The sequence below is a fragment of the Schistocerca cancellata genome, chromosome 3 (genome assembly GCF_023864275.1).
Source record: "Schistocerca cancellata isolate TAMUIC-IGC-003103 chromosome 3, iqSchCanc2.1, whole genome shotgun sequence".
Taxonomy (NCBI): domain Eukaryota; kingdom Metazoa; phylum Arthropoda; class Insecta; order Orthoptera; family Acrididae; genus Schistocerca; species Schistocerca cancellata.
Window position 1 is genome coordinate 491,616,939 of NC_064628.1, and position 17,934 is coordinate 491,634,872.

Consider the following 17,934-nt stretch of genomic DNA (forward strand, 5'->3'; position numbering starts at 1 on the left):
AGAGTAGCCATTTTTAGAAGTAAAACACTGAGGATAAATAGGTCGGACAAGAAGAGAGCGGAAGTTCTGTTATGTGCTACAGAATAATGCTGAAGATTAGTTAGGTAGTTCTGATTATTGATGAGAAGGTGCTGACATGAATCGAGGAGAAAATCAATTTTTTAGAACAGCTTGACTGAAAGAAGAGCTACGTTGTTACGACACATCCGGAGGCTTGATGGAATAAGTAATCTGACAATGAAGTGAAGAGAGAAGTGTGGAGTGTAAAAATTCAAGGGTTAGACCAAGGCTTGACTACAATAAACAGATTCAAGTAGGTAGAGGTTGCAGTCGTTTTGCTGAGATGAAGAGACTTCACAGAACAGGCTAGTGTGGAGAGTTGCATCAAAGAAATTTTCAGACTGAAGAACAAAACAACAACAAAAGGTATGATAACACCTTTGTGTGTACTCCGAAACCTGTGGTGCTCACAACCATTCTTCCGATTCGAGAAACTTTTTTGCGCTAAGTGCGGACATTGCATTTCAGACCGCCGCAAGGTCGAGATTGTACTCTAAGAGGTCTACAGAAAAACAAGCACGTACAGCTTATCGAGAGAAAGTGCTCAGAGATCTACCCTGGTGACCAAAATTAAAGCAACAAACTGCTGTTTCCCCGTCCTGCCTCTAATTCGGGATATAATCATGTAAATTGTCAACAGATGTCGTTACGATTGTGTACTGCACGGAAGATGGCATTCCGATCAGCGCATATCAACGCCAGCAGTGAAGTCAGGGGACCTATCAAGCGGTGTAGTGTTTTGAGGGTAGTCCCTCATCCACAGTTGCTGTGTTCACATTCACAGACGGTGCAGTATAGCACAGAGGAGACGCTTACAGAGTCTCTGATGTGGAGGGCCATAGGAAGAATGGAAGCAGGAGAGTCGCAAACTGATGTGGCCAGATGGCTTAATGTGAACCGTTCTGTTGTTTCTCGGATGAGGCGACAGTTTATAGAGACCGAAACTGTATCCTGAAGACCAGGACAGGGCTGACTACTTGTGATATCAGAAAGAGTGGACCGTTATTTGGCTGAAGAGGCATCTTACTACTACACTGTAACTGGCATCTGACCTCGCGGCATCCCCTGGCCTTGTTGTATACAGGCAAACGGTGTACAAAAGGCTTCCACAGAGTGGCCTGTCTGTTTACCTCTGGCATGTCTTCACAGAGGAGAACGTCTAGAGTGGAGCCGTCAACCTGGACGGGCGAACGGTGGGCCCAACGTTCTTTTCACATATGAGTCCGGATTTGGTCTGGAGAGTGATTCCCGACGGATTCGCATCTGGAGGGCACGTGGCGCACAATTTAGGAACCCAAAGATTGTGGAAAGAGACTGATATCGAAGAGGACCTCTAATGGTGTGGGCAGGAACATCTCTTCGTGAAATTTTACGGGCGAATCAGCAAGATTTAACTGCTGTCAAGTACCGTGAGAAGATCTTGGGATCTCATGCGCGGTTGTTGCGAGGTACTGTGGGTCCATATGGACGAAAATTCTCTACTTCATAGAGCACGGGTGGAAACGGAAGCTATAGCACGCATGTCGTGGCCTGCTCGCTCTTCCGATCCGATCTGAATCCCATAGAGCTTGCTTGTCTGGAATGCACTAGGGAGACGGGTTGCATCACGTCAGCATCCACCAACCACTCTCAAGACTTGTGAGCAGCTCTGCACGAAGAATGGACCTTATTGCCTCAATATAAGACTGATGACACCATTCATAGCATATCCCGTCGTTGTCAGGCCTGTATTGGTGGCAGAGGTGGTCACATCCCATACTGAGAACGTTAATCAGTTGTCAGAAGTTGTGTGCAAATACGTTAAGTTGGAAAAGCAAAAAGGAAGAACATTTTTGTCTACCGTTATGCATGTTGAAGGTAATCACCGTCTGCATTCTTTACATTGTTTCTACTTCACTATCACCTGTTTATACTGTAATGTGGCAAAAAAAAGAACGCAACATTGCAAAATTTCCATTTATTGCTTTAATTTTGGACACCAGAGTATATGAGCGCTCGAATTTGGGATATAGTGGTAGAAGTTTAGCTGCGATGAAGTAACAAGATGTTAGATAGAAGAGGATGTACTGAATTTGCAGAGGGCACATTGATTATGTCAATGAGAATCTAAATTCAAATTTCGCTAGTTGGTACACACAAATGAAGCAACATGTAGGTGTACGAAAAATGGAACATGCCATGCTCAGTACGAAGAAAGCAATGAAAACCTACCGAGAATAATAACATAATGTGTTCATAAAACGAGTTGAAATTAACAGAAATCGTGTCATATTTCGGGAGAAAAACTGTACGCTAATCTGAAACATCTTTGCGATAGAGTGATCAAGGTTCAGTGGAGGTCAAAACAAGCCAAGAATGCCTAGTAACGTCGTAAGGAAAACCCATGAGAAGAGTCTGTGTATGGTCGTAAGATATAAGGCAAGAATTTTGGCACATGTTCTAACACTAGTTTAACGTAGAAATTTCCTTCGAAAAATCTGTGAATAGGTTGCGATGGGACAGCGAAAGTTAATGTAAAGGAGATGAGCAAATTCGTGGTTACTCAAGCTGTGGGTAGGAAATAGCAAAGTATGCTGGACGAGATGGAAATCACTAGAACGTACCAGGTACTTGATGTTTAGAAATGGTCACAGTTAAAGGGAAACTTTAAGGAACGGGAAAACCCCGTAACTCTTAAATACACAAAAAAACTAATTATATACTAGTTAAATGGTCACCTTGAAAATACGAACGAAGTTTTATTTGTGTGTGTGTGAAATCTTATGGGACTTAACTGCTAAGGTCATCAGTCTCTAAGCTTACACACTACTGAACCTAAATTATCCTAAGGACAAACACACACACACACCCATGCCCGAGGGAGGATTCGAACCTCTGCTGAGACCAGCCGCACAGTCCATGACTGCAACGCTCCAGACCGCTCGGACAGTCCCGCGCGGCAAGTTTTATTTACATAATATAGTTTGTTCACAAAGAAGTGAACGACGGCTCCCTAATTATGGATCAGTATATGTCAGTGGGAACCGGTCGATGTCGGCCTGCCCATGTTTTGCGCCTGGCCACTTCCAGCCTCAGGATCTTTCTTTTATTGCTATTGAGAAACGATTGTTGCGCTGTGTTTTTTTCTGTCGCAAATTAATGCATCTCTTCATGAGTGACAAAGCAATTCGTGGCCGATGAAGGATAGTGCCAGATACCTTTCGGGGACGGGCAAGGAACAGTGCTTTACGGAGTGAAGCTAGAAAATGATTGGTAATGTCACTGAATGTTGCAAGGAGGACAGCAAAAATGGGTACGTGCACGGCAGTTCCCTGTACCAATATGGCCTAGCGATTATTTGATAATTATTGCAAGAACGGGTGTACTGTAGTATCCTAGAGTACAGGGTCAAAATTTACACTGAGATCACGAAAGTCATGGGATAGCGATATGCACATACAGGGTGCCTCCGTAAGAGTGTGCAAAAATGTAACAGGACGTAGAAAATGCTCCACTGAACAGTTTGAGGTAGGGAAGCCAGCTTAAGGAGATATGAAAGTAAACTTGTCTACCGCGTTGTCTACCGTTACTCTTTTCAAGCTTATTTACAACTAATATCCGTACACGTTTACACGTACTGTGCTGTTTATTTACATGTACATTCATTATTTCGTTTAAGGAAACAAGGAGCCCGGGCCTGATTACTAGGAAGTCATGATACAGAATCAAAGACTGCGCTGACCCATTCATTACTCAGAGCTATTAATATTCAGATGATGATGAGGATGATGATGTTTGGTTTGTGGGGCGCTCAACTGCGTGGTTATCAGCGCCCGTACAATTACCCAATCTTTGCTCAGTCCAATTTCGCCACTTTCCTGGATGATGATGAAATGATGAGGACAACACAAACACCCAGTCATCTCGAGGCAGTAATATTCAGAGAAGTCCAGTATAACGCGATGGAGCAGTACCTGTACTGTTTCGCAGAACTCACTGACTTCACCTGATGTACTGCGAAACACGTAGCAACTCTCTCGTGCTGAAAAGCTGTACGAGGAACCATTTACTAACAGGCATCATCCGTCACAAAAGCACAAAAGTGAGGACCACTCGCACACCCGATTTTGAAGGAGGTACTGGAACGTGTTGCAGCGTACCGCACTACAAGTATTCGTATTGCACGTGAAATGGGCGCTGCACATACTAGCGTGTGGCGAGTACTCCACGAACAACAATGACATCCTATCACTCACAACAAGTAACTGACTTTGCACCAAGGGTCGCATTGTGTCAGTGGTTGATGCAACAATGGATTGATCGACCAGATTTCCTCCAAATCGAGCTGTTAACTGGCGATGCCTCATTTGACCGTGATGTCATTTAGAACAGCACGAATTGCTATGTTTGGGATGAGGAAAACTATCACGTTGCAGTAGAGTTACACCATCAAGATATTCAGATATTCACAGTTTTGCTGTGAATATCTGGACCGGCGTTGTAGGCAACAATCTTTTTAGGCCATATCTTCTACCTGTACTTGAGGTTCGTGCAAAGAGTTCTGCCTGAGTTGTTGGAGCACGTACTCTTTTTCTGTTCGTGAGAGCATGTGAACACGACGGTGTACCGCTTCACTTCCGTGTGGATGTCCGCAATCATCTCATTGCTGTATTTCCTAGTCGCTGGATTGGAAGACGAGGTCCTATTCCATGGCCTACGAGGTCACCTGACCTGAAACCCCTTTCTTTATTTTCTATGGGGAGATCTCAAGTCACTTAAATGAGACTCCAGTGGATACAGAGATGGAATTAGTTGCCAGAATTGTAGCTGCCTGTAAAGTAATTCGAAACACACCAAGGATATTTGTCAGGGTGAGTCAGAATCTTGTTTGCCGATGTCAGACTTGCATTGAGATTGATGGCCGTCAGGTTCACCACATTTTGTAAGACAAAGTACAAACGGTACGTTCCTTGTGTCATTAGTGGTATTTGAAGTTAACTGTAACTAATGTTGCAGTAATGTTGCTCCACTCCTATTGTCTCATTAAGCTGGCTTCTCCGACCCCAGGTTTACCACGTCAAACTGTTCAGTGGAGCGTCCTCCACGTCCTGTTGAATTTCTGCACGCTCTTACGCAAACTCCCTGTATACAGGTGGCCGAAGTATCGAGTAACAAGGTATAGAAGTGCAATCCATTGACGGAGCTAATATTTGTAATCAGGTTACACATGTGAAACTGTTTCCGGCGTGATTATGGCCACAGGACGGGAATTAACAGACTTAGAACGCGGAATGGTTGTTTGAGCTAGACGCATGGGACATTCAGTTTCCGAAATCGTAAGGGAATTCAGTATTCCGAGATTCTCAGTGTCAAGAGTATGTCGAGAATACAAAATTTCAGGCATACACTTAACGACCAGGAGCTGTGTGGCAGATTTGTCAGTGCTAACAGAAAAACCTCTCTACGTGAAATAATCGCAGAAATCAATGTGGGACGTACGACGAACGTATCCGTTAGGAGAGTGCGTCGAAATTTGGCATTAATGGGTTATGGCAGCAGAAGACGACGCGAGTGTCTTTGCTAACAGCACAGCCACGACATCACCTGAAGCGCTTCTTCTGTCTCGTGACCATTTCGGTTGGACCCTAGACGACTGGAAAACCGTGGCCTGGTCACAAGAATCCCTATTTCAGTTGGTAACAGCTGATGGTAGGGTGGACAGACCCCACGAAGCCATGGACTCGTGTTGTCAAGAAGGAACTGTGCAAGTTGATGGTGGCTCCATAATGGTGTGGGCTGTGTTTACATCAAATGGACTTCGTACTCTGGTTATGATCGGCTACGTGGAGACCATTTGCAGCCATTTATGAACTTCATGTTCCCAACGATGTAATTTTTATGGATGAGTCTGCGCCGTGTCACCGGCTCACAGTTGTTCACGACTGGTTTGAAGAACATTCTCGAGAATTCAAGAGAATGGTTTAGCCACCCAGATCGCCCGACATGAATGCCATCCAGCATTTATGGAACATAGTCAAGGGGTCAGTTCGTACACAAAAACCTGCACTGGCAACACTTTCAACTTAGTCCCTGGTATAAGGTACAAGTAAGTTATGCAAATATTTTGTCTGTCACAATTTTATTTTGGCAAGAGCCTCTGTCTGTGGGCATTTACTAATGAGTATTCATTCTGAGTACGATATATGTAATCTGGCGCTATCTAAAGCCATGGCTTGCAATAATTCTTGTTTTATCAATTTTGTTTATGACAAGAGCCGCTCGGCTTCATCTAACCTATTGTGCCATCGTTTGATGTAATAAGGCCACTACTTCAAAAGAAGATATTTTTACAGATATCTAACCATGGTCAAGGGCTAATAAATCATTATTTGCAACTGGCTCGCTGATTTTTCAAACTTTTCTTCCTGTATAAACTTTACTGACCAATAGAATTTATATAAGCAGCACGCCATGTTGTAGCAGGGAAAAGAAGGGAACCAGCTCGAAAATGCTCTTGTAGGATCCCAGAAAATACTCTGACAGAAAAGTGGGAAACCATCTGCTTCAATCTTTATTCTGCCTTCCTCACAAAAATTTTGACAGGCGAACATATTCGCGCTTTTTGTGCACAGGGAATGGATCAGAGAGGCAGTGACAATGGAAGAGACAGTAGAAAATACCAGTGAGAATGATAAAGAGGACAGTGGTGATGGGAGAGAGAAAGCGAGTGTGAAAGAAAAAGAGAAATGGATGAAAACAATGGCAGCTGGAGCTAAAGGGAGAGGAGATATCGAAGGTCAGAGAGGAAAGGTGGCAGTAAAAGAGAAAGGGTGATGGAGATAGTAGCAGTGGAAGCAGAAGAGAGAGAGGGTAAAGGAAAAATAGCTGAGTGGAGACAATACATAGGTTTGGGAATCTGGTACCCCTATTCTCCCCCCACCCTCACCCTCCCCCCTCACCTAATTCACAAGATGGAGGCCCCAGAATTTCTGAACAGCCGAGTTATGGTAGAGATAGCTGCGCAGAGAGAAAGAAAGACAAGAAGACAGTGTAAGTGAGGCAGCAGACAGTGGCAGTGAGATGTACTGCAAATCATAGGGAGTAAAAGGAGACAATGTGAGAGAGACATATATCAACAGTGGCATTGAGAGGGAGATTCTGAGTATGAAGACTTCACTACAAAGTGAGACTGGATAAAAGGATTTATGTTTTAGGTTAAAAGCTCGCGAATATGTTCGGTGTTCGCATGCCAAAATTTTTGATGAGGAAGGCGGAAGGATTGAGGCAGCAGGTTCACCACCTTCCTGTCAGAGTCCTTTAAAGAGAAACATATTCGCCTTTTTTGTGCTCCGGCAGGGGCATTTTTGGACTATTAAAGGCTTGTTCCATCCTCTCTTTCAGCCAGTGAGACGAATAGTCACGTACACAGGAGCAAGCTTCAGCTTTTTGATAAGAGTGCGCGGTTTTTGCAAAGATAATCGTGGGAAATCACCAGAAACTTCCACCAAAAAGATATAAATTTCAGTTCGAGCTCTTCAGTTTGACTGGGCTTTCAAACTGCTTTCCCATTTCTCTCAATTACTTTAAAATGATAATTTCGTTCGTGTGTGTAAAAGCACCGTTATTTATTGTAGGAACCCCTGACACGGTTTGCGTTACAAGAAGAGGTCCCCAGAGGTGGGGTGGGGAGCGGAGATCGATGCTTTGAAACCACACATGCGTTTCTGTAGGGTAGGGTCTCAGGTGTTATATCCTCCCTTGCTTTCAATTACCATGGTGGCCTTGTTTTAGAGTAGTCAGCAAGAAGGTAGTGGGTAGCGCTCTGTCACACCTCAAATTTATTAATTTTTTTCAGTGTTGTCCGCTCGTCGCCCTACAGTAATAATCTAAGTGCGGTGGAAATGGCATGGGCAAAAAACGAAGGTTGTTTAAGAAGCGCAAAATTTCCGGGGACATGCCTAATGACAATCTCTTAAGAGTGGCAATGAATCCCTTCTGTTAGCTTGAGACTGGAAAGGGTGCTGCACGAAGGTTCTGGCCGACCGGGGTGGCCGAGCGTTTCTAGGCGCTTCAGTCTGGAACCGCGCGACCGCTACGGTCGCAGGTTCGAATCCTGCCTCGGGCATGGATGTGTGTGATGTCCTTAGGTTAGTTAGGTTTAAGTAGTTCTAAGTTCTAGGGGACTGATGACTTCAGAAGTTAAGTCCCATAGTGCTCAGAGCCATTTGAACCACGAAGGTCCTACAACTGTAACATTACTGGAAACGTGACGGTGTTTGTCGAACTCGCGATAGACGAAATGATTGTTGACTGTGCTGAATCGGACAGTAGCGAGGGGTAATGAATTACGCACAGATGAGGAATATAATAAGACTGATTCTGAGTGACTTCTGTAGACTTACAATTCAGCGTTATGTACAGGCTGTGTTACTATATGTTCAAAATTTTCATCATTCATTCTAGTACGGGCTCTTTTTAATTTCAGACTGTCTATGAGAACTGATACGGAATTAGCAGCAATAAGCACCATTGTTCATAATGAAACTGTCAATTTCGATTTCACGAATTCGTAAGCTTGTGTTACGCCCGTATTTCAGTTATTACTTCCATAGATGCACAATAAATAGCAATTCACAAGGCACTGTCAACGCCGTTTGCAGCATAGACTGATATGTGAGCTCAAATAACGAATGTAATTTCACATATGGTACCAGCATTGTGTGACGTAAGAGTAGTTTGTCCCCCCCCCCCAATCCACATGCACACACACACACACACACACACACACACACACACACACACACACACACACACTTCGAATTGCCCATCAGCAGTCAGGAGCCACTGTGCTGGGAGTCGGTGGGCGGAACTTGCTTCCTCCACTCGCAGCATCCCCCTCAGAATTCGTTCCATCACCTCCAAATGGGCTGAAATAGTCACACAATCAAACTGATATGTAATTTCAGCTCGTGAAAAATTTTACCAGCGTGCTAGAATGTGGTAGCCTACAGACTTTTGACGTACAAGGGCAGTAATCGTAACTACATCAAATGTGTTAATTTTACGTATATAAATTAAACTGTTCAAATTATTGTAAATTTTCCACTGATAAAAACATTATGATTACCTGTTTAACAGCTTATTTGTCCGTCGTTGCAACGAAATGTATCACTGATTCTGCGTATCAAGTATCCGATACTTTGTTGGTAGGTTTGTGGAAGTATGTGGCATTAAATTTCTACTTACAGGTCTCGTAATTCGTGTAAATAACGGACCTCTGATTTGCGCACGCGGTGATGGCACTCGACAGCTACCCAGGTGGGCTCCATAAGATTTGCATCACGCGAATTTGGCCGCTGAGACATCAATGTGAATTCACTATAATGCTCCTCAAACCACTGTGCCACGGTTCTGGCTCCGAGACAAGGATAATTCTACCGCTGAAAGATGACATCGCCGTTGGCGAAGACATCAGCCATGAAGGGATACAGATGGTTCACACTTTCAGCGTGTCTTCGATTACTACCACAGGTAGCATGTAAGAGGAGGAAAATGTCTTTCATAGCATAACACTGCTCCCACCATCCTGCGGCCGGCCACTGTGGCCCAGCGGTTCTAGGCGCTTCAGTCCGAAACCGCGCTGCTGCTGCAGTCACAGGTTCGAATCCTGCCTCGGGCATGGATGTGTGTGATGTCCTTGGGTTAGTGAGGTTTAGGTAGTTCTAAGTCAAGGGGACTGATGACCTCAGATGTTAAGTCCCATAGTGCTCAGAGCCATTTGAACCAGCCTGCGTCCGTGGCGCGATGCACGTTTCGATTCGCCATTCACCTAGATGACGGCGTATGCGGAGACGACTATCGTCCTAGTGTAGCAAAAATGCTGTTCATCCGAAGAGCCGACACGTTTCCACTGATCGACAGTCGAATCCTGATGGTCCCGTGCCCAATGCAATCGTAATTGACGATGTCGTTGGGTCAACATGTGAACACGTAGGGGTGGTCTGCTGCGGAGCTCGATGTTCAACAATGTTCGATGAACGGTGTGCTCCGAAGCACTTGTGCGTGCACCAGCATTGTGCTGTTTCGGCAGAGACGCCACAAACAAGGAAAACGTGCAGCCAAATAATTATTCAGTCATTCTTCGTTGATTGAAGATCGGAAAACATGTTTATCGAAAGGTGACCGGTTTCGATCATCTTCAGATCTACAGCCACATTCATGGACAATGGCTAAGCATGGAGCAAGAACCGCTGCCTCATTCAGCTTCGTAAACCTCCTCCACCAGTTACAGATTATTGTAAAAAATCGTATGAAATCAGCGGAAGGAATAACTCGTGAATTTCAGAATGTTATCAGAAGTACCGCTAGCACAATGACTGCCTGTAATGAGTTAAAAAAGGACGAGGTACAATGGTGGAGCAGCTCCTCATCAGCCACATATTTCTGTCGTCATTAATAAGCGACGCTTGAGGTGGTGGAAAGAGCGACGCTACTGGGCAGTGAATGACTGGAACGAGTCATTTGGAGTGATGAATTACGCTGTTCGTTGTGGCAATCCGACGGAAAGGGTTGGGTTTGACGAATACCCTGAGAAAGTTACGAGGCGTGTTTTTTTAAGTAAGTACCGTTTTGAAATTAAATAAAAGACTTTCCAAGATATCTACATAATTTTATTTTTACATGAAAGCCTGTACCTTAATCTACTTTTCTACATAATTTCAGTCAATATTGAGGCACTTGTCATAACGTTGTACCAGCTTCTGAATACCCTTCTCATAGAAGTCTGCCGCCTGACTTGTTAACCACTGCATCACCACTGCTTTGACTTCGTCATCGTATTGAAGACGCTGACCACCCAGGTGTTTCTTCAAGTGCAGGAACAGATGGTAGTCACTGGGCGCAAGATCGGGGCTGTACGGAGGATGAAATAGAACTTCCCATCGAAAAGATGTGATGAGATCTTTGGTCTAATTCGCCACATGCGGTCGGGCATTGTCTTGCAGCAAAACGATGCCCTTGCTTAACTTCCATGGACTGTTGCTTTGATTCTGGTGCGACGTAGGCCACCCATGTTTCATCGCCTGTAACAATTTGGCTTAAGGAATCATCACCGTCGTTGTGGAACCGCTCAAGGAAAGTCAATGCACAGTCTAAACGTTTGTTTTTGTGCACATCCGTCAACATTTTCGGTAACCAACGTGCGCGCAATTTTCGGTAATTCAGGTGCTCGGTCACAATGCCATACAAAACACTCGAGAAACATTAGGAAAGTCATCCCGCAAGAAGGAAATCGTAAAGCGTCTGCTTTCTCTCACCTTATTATCCACTTCCTGCACCAAACTTTCATTAACGACCGAAGGACGCCCACTCCGTTGTTCACCATGCACATTTGTGTGGCCATCATTAAATGCTCTCACCCACTTTATTACCATTCCATCACTCATAATGTTTTCTCCGTAAACTGCACAGATCTCACGATGAATATCGATCGCTTTTAGGTCTTTAGCACTAAGAAATTTTATTACAGCCCGCACTTCACAGTCGGCGGGACTCACGATTATCGGAGGCATCTTAAACATTCAGTACACAACGTAAACAAGGAAGAATCAGACTGTAATGGCGTCAGTGCGTAGATTAAGGTACAGACTTTCATGTAAAAATAAAGTTATTGAGATATCTTAGCACGTCTTTTTTAAATTCCAAAACGGTACTTACTTAAAAATCCCGCTTCGTATCTGCCATCATGTGTAGTGGCAACAGTCAGGTACGGTGGAGGTCATGTTACGGTATGTGGTACTTTTCGTGGTTGGGGTGTGGAGCATTTATTATGCTTACGAGAACGCTGAATGCGGAAGGATATGAACAAGCTTTCCACGTTGTGTACTGTGTACAGAAGAGGAACCTACCGGAGACGATGATTGTTTGTACAAGGATAACAATGAACTCTGCCATGAAGGAAAATCTGTGAGGCAATAGTCTGTTGACAAAAACACTCCTGAAACGGACTGGCTTGCTCACAGTCCCGAATTGAACGCAAAGGAACGCATTTGGGATGAGCTAGAATGTCCATTTCGCTCCAGACTTCAGCGTTAATCATCATCACCTTTCCTGGTTTCGGCTCTTGAGAAAGAATAGACTGTCATTCCACCACAGATACCTCATTGAAATTATCCCCGGGGCAAGTCTTCATAAAGGCAATGTGTGGACCCACCCATATTAATGCCAACTACTAGAATCCTGGGTACTTTTGGTCGTAAATTTTCTCACACTACCCGGTCTTGGCATTGTGACAGTTTTGACTAAGCTGCTGAAATACATTCAGTCACATTCATATTTTATGATTCATCATTCATTGTTAGACCTACTCCTGCATTATCCTTGCTTGATTTTGTATTGATAGCCCGGCATTAAACGGAGCAAAATTCCTGTTGAATAATTCCCAATATTTCCAACGACAACTTTTTCATATATCTTTTCAAAACTCTTAACTCACCTACTGAATTAAGGGATCTAACACTCCATGATGTAATCCGTATAATACAAGATTTGTTTTCTTTGATGATAACATCCTCCGAATAGTGAACTATTTGGCTTCTATAATATTTAATCAAAGAGCTGCCTCTACTCAGGAAATGTAATGGAAGCAAATTCTCCTTGCTTTCAGCCGTCCGACAGTACCAACGTAGGAAGTTGAATAATGTTACAAGACCATATAGATCAATTATCAAGAATGTTTCACCTGCAGCTACTGTAAAAGTTGTTGCCCCTGTTTTGAAACAATATGTTAGTCTGTCGTCGTCACAGGTAACTCTCCAATGCCGTTGCAGCTTCCACGTTTACTACAGCGTTTGTCTCCTGGACCAACCAAACGTAAATAGCATCGCTGCTGTTGTGTTCTGTATTTTCCGACTTAGAGCCGCTTACCAATCCTGTGTCCTGCTGCTTTACTGTTCGTGAACAGCAGCCTCTGCTCAAGATGAAGTGTCGGTTGTTTCTACAGTGTCAGCTGCGCTTGTCTTGTTTTCCCCCGAGTGCCCAAGTCCAGTACGAACGAAATCTCTCGAGTGTTGGTGCTGAGTGGTATCTGAGAATGAAGCGGTTAGCATTTTTCATAGTTATTGTAGTGATTAGAAATTAAGGGGAGTTAGAATAGAAAAAATATTTTTTTCACATTTTCGGATTTTTATCTCATTATAAAATTAGCAATTTTCCGTATAAAATGATATATATATCACTTATAAACTCACATGGGAAGTATTTTATTTTATTTTTTTAGTGTAATCGACAAAGGTTGAAAATGTTAAAATTTTTACGTGCATTACTTCAAGATATAACAAAATTGGTAATTTTTTGTGTAGAAGGTTGCGGATTGCTGTGTTATAAAGGTTAAATTACGTGTTTCTATTGGTAGCACTGTCAAAAACAGTATCGTATCGTCTCGTAGTACAAACACGCGTTGTATATCGAAGAGATAACGCTTTTCCGAGGAAAAGTGACGAATAGATCTCTCAAAAAATAAATTATACGTCAAAACGAAACGAAGTGTTTTTAAGAAACGTGGGTTTCATGGTAATATATTTTCGAATAAGGGGAAACATTGTGTTCAACATGTGGCATGTGAAGTTACAGACAATGAAATACAGGCAAACTCGTCAGTATCTAGAGAAACACCCTTAGTGCTTCGAAGATTAAAATAAAACGTTGTGATGTACAGTTTTCTCAAAACGAAAGTGATGTAAATGATGGGTTAGGTTATATTCTGATCGATTTACACATCCTAACAAGGGTGTTAGGTGAATGTGTGTGTTGCAAAATACGTGGTGCGCCAGTTAATTTACATAAGACAGTGAGGTATCAAACGGACTAGCCAGAAAACTTATCATTAATTGAGCCAGTTGTAAATATATTCATTCTTTGTGGAATTCTGAAGTAAATCTTAGGTGGTTTTATAGATTGAGAGCTATTGGCAGAGGACACAATGCACCAGAAACAATGTGTGCAGTGATGATTATGCCACGCCCACCTTGTACAATCGACAAGTATGCAGGATTTATTGGAGCTACTGTGGAATCTGTTGCATGTGATTCAATGAAGGGTGCTGCAAACGAAGCTGTTGAAATACATGATGGTATGGAAATGGAAATGAGCGTGTTGGCGTCATTGGCCGGGAGGCTCCTTAGAGGCAGGTCCGGATGCCTTGGTGCAGGTCTTATTACATTCGACGCCACATTGGGCGACCTGCACGCCGGATGGGGATGAAATGATGGGTGAAGACAACACAACACTCAGTCCCTGAGCGGAGAAAATCCACAGCCCAGCCGGGAATCGAAGCCGGGCCCCTTAGGACGGCAGTCCATCACGCTGAGCATTCAGCTATCGGGGCGGACTAATGATGGTATGACTGACATACCAGTAACTTTTGATGGCAGTTGGCAGAACCGCGGCTACAGTTCTAAGAATTCTATTACTACGGTGACCAGTGTCGATACTGGAAAGGTAATAGATTTCCAGATTTTAACCAAACATTGTTATAAGTGGAAATCAGGGAATGAAGAAGGGCATATCTGTGACAGATATTATGAAGGAAAAAGTGATGGTATGGAGGTCTCTGTAGCTACTGAAATTTTTAGTCGATCTGTGAACGGAAGGGGAGCGTGTTACACTAAGTTCTCAGGTGATGGAGACTGAAAAGCATATAACAGTGTAGTAGCCGGTCAGCCTTATGGTGAGACGATCATCACAAAATGGAATGTGTTGGTCATGTCCAGAAGAGGATGGGCACCAGGTTGAGGAAGCTGAAACAAAGTTTGAGAGACAAGCAACTGTCTGATGGTAAAACAATAAGAGACGGGGTGACAGACAAAATGATTGATGAACTACAGAAGTATCATGGGATGGCCATTAGAAATAATACTGAGGATTTGTTGAAAATGAAGCAAACCGTATGGGCTACCTTCTTCCACAGACTGTCGACTGATGAAAAACCAGTACACCACCTTTGCCCTCCTGGACCTGATTCATGGTGCAATTACCACAATGCCCAGTACTCAAAGATTGTTAGGGTGAAAGTGCTACTGCATGAGGGAACTTGAATGGATGGACAAGGTTCGTACTGATGAAGCTGAGCATGCAGCACAGTTGGCCACTAAGGAGCCCAGACAGAAGACGAAAAAAACTTGTAAAAATATCAAGAGAATGATATACAGTATGGAGCAGGGTGCTTCTGAGTGACTAAGAATAAAAAAAATGAAGCATATATTAAGTGAGTTACAGTCTTTTGAAACTTTAGAAGCCGTTCCTGAAAATTTACATTTTCTGTTGCATTTTTCCCTAAATCTCATAAACCATTTCCAGTGGAGTATTCAAATTTTCCGGGAGTAAAAACATACATCTCTTGAGTGTACTGAACTAAAAGAAGAACATAATGTTATGTATAATTAAAATTATTTAGGATAATGTACCAAAAACTAAACAAAATTTTAACCATGTAATTAAAAATTGTATTTCCGAAAGCATTTGCTGAAATGCAATTATTGTAGTTCAGTAGACTCAGAAAATACTGTTTAAGGTCCTGTAAAAGTTTCATTTCAATGGCTACAGTGGTTCCTGAAATACAGAGAAGCCAAGTCACTAAATTTAACATTGCCGGGATAGGGCGTTCCAACTCACCGTAAGTAACGCATCACACTCAAAGTGTTTGCAAGGAAAAATATGTTCTCTGGGTAATGTAAATTTGATGCACTTCAGGTCATACTTTGCTGTATCTAACATAGCAAAGTTGTTTTTAAACATCTAAAGGGGGAGATATCGCTTCCAGTTAGGAGCAATTAGGTTATACAGGGTGGTTCAAAAGTTATGCCCTAAAGGAAAATTCTGCGTTAGTAATTCAATAGTGTTGACCCGTAAGTCAAAGTTGTAGTCAGGGATATGACAAGACGGATCATTCGAAGCAGAAAGTCTTGTCAACATGGCCTCTAAAAGTCATACATATACTATGAGCACTTATTCATCTACGACAGTCTGAAAGAAATCTCTTCCACTGCAAGGTCATTGCTTTCCGAATTTTGGGATGACTTAATATGGATCAAAGCAAGAAAAAATTGTCTAGGAAACATGGGCTTTGAGAGCTATGAACACTTGTTCAGTGGCAAACATTTGTTTCTCAGTATCAAAGATAAAGAAATGCTCATAGCTCTTGTGGTAGGCATTTTAGAGCCGCTGTTTACTGGACTTGTTTCTTGTTTTGGTCTATACTACTTCTTACGAAAATATGGAAACAAAAGACCTTGCAGTACAAGAGATTTGTTTCACAGTATCGAAGATGAAGAAGTATGCGCTTTAGAGCTCATGTCGTTCCTGTCATATCCCTGAATACAGCTTTGTACTATGGGCCAAGACTATTGAATCACCGATTTAGGCCTCGTTCTATGGAGTATGACCTCAGAATCATCCTCTACATACTACAAGGACGTTCAGGAAATAATGCAAACTTCTCTGGACTGTTCTTCCTCATCCATCCTACAGTACGGACCTCGCGGGAAGCAACACATGTATGATGGTGAGGCTATTAATGCAGTAAGATGTGGCACCGATATCGACTAGTGGAATGGGACCGTGGCGGCATACTAGCCCTCCAGTAAGGTGGCGTAAGGCAATTGCACTGAACGGAGATTACGTTGCAAATTAGGGTTTTGTAGCCAAAATAATGGGGAACAATGTGTTTTGCATTGTAATTCTGAATAAAACACACTTGCTTTCAAAAAATTTAAGCTACTATTTTTATTCACCTTCAGGAGAGGCCTCTCATACTCCGAATACCAACGCTCCCAACCGATGGACCCACTGCATTACTTCCCGAGCGCCCCTCGTACATGTATGCAGTCCAAGCTGTGGCAGAAGTTGTCATAGTAGGAATGTTGAATTTATTTCTCCTTTCTTTCATATGCACCTTAGCAATTAATTTTACCCACAACGAAATTTTGCATTGCTATTGTTGATTCCATTTTCTTGAGGTTCCAGATACAGACTAGGGAAAAGTTGCTAGCAAAAATATCGAAAAATTCTTGACCGACTTTCTTCACAGTTTTGAACTCTAATAAAAATTGACATGGACATAGGCTGTATGTATATGCCAACAGTGTACTAGTTTCCTTGTAAAACCAACTGCGAAGAAAATTGAGTGCAATGTCGTGCTGTGCAAAAGTGTGGTTTCGTTTCGTTTTCGCAGACATTTTTAAATGCGATAGCAGGGCGTTTATGGAATTACATAAATTGTTTCTCCGATTCGTATTTTCTCTCCTTGTATATAATTTTAAACAAAAATTTTATACTCAACAATGTCCTGTTTTGTTGTCTTTCTAATAGTCGGTTTTAATCGAAAAAAGGAAGTTTTATGTACGGCTATCAGCTTTGTACAGAATGCTACTACGGAATCTGAATCGTCTGAAACTTTGTAATCCCACCTATTTGTAAGTTAAAACTAGAACACTAATTGAAGCTGCTATCTTGACAGATTCACCGACAGGAGTGGCCTCTCATATTCCGAAAACCAATGATCCCAACCGATTTACTCGTTCATTTTAATCGGTGCCAATTTCCATTCACGGTTCCGTTGGCAATAACGACAAACAAGGCGCATTGTCAGACAGAGGGAGGGAGATGGAGGCAGGAGGAGAGGGGAAGGGAGGAGAAGGACAGAGAGAGGGCGAGGAGGAGACAGAAAGGGGGGAGTAGGTGATGGACAGAGAGGGAGCGGGAGGAGAAGAAGATAAGGACGTATATCCAAATCCTATTCATATTTGGCAATGGCGAAGCATTGTCGGGTTCGCTACTTTGTCTCTATTCAGAAGATTGTATCTTGTAATCTGCAGCATGAATGGCCAATGCAAGAAACAA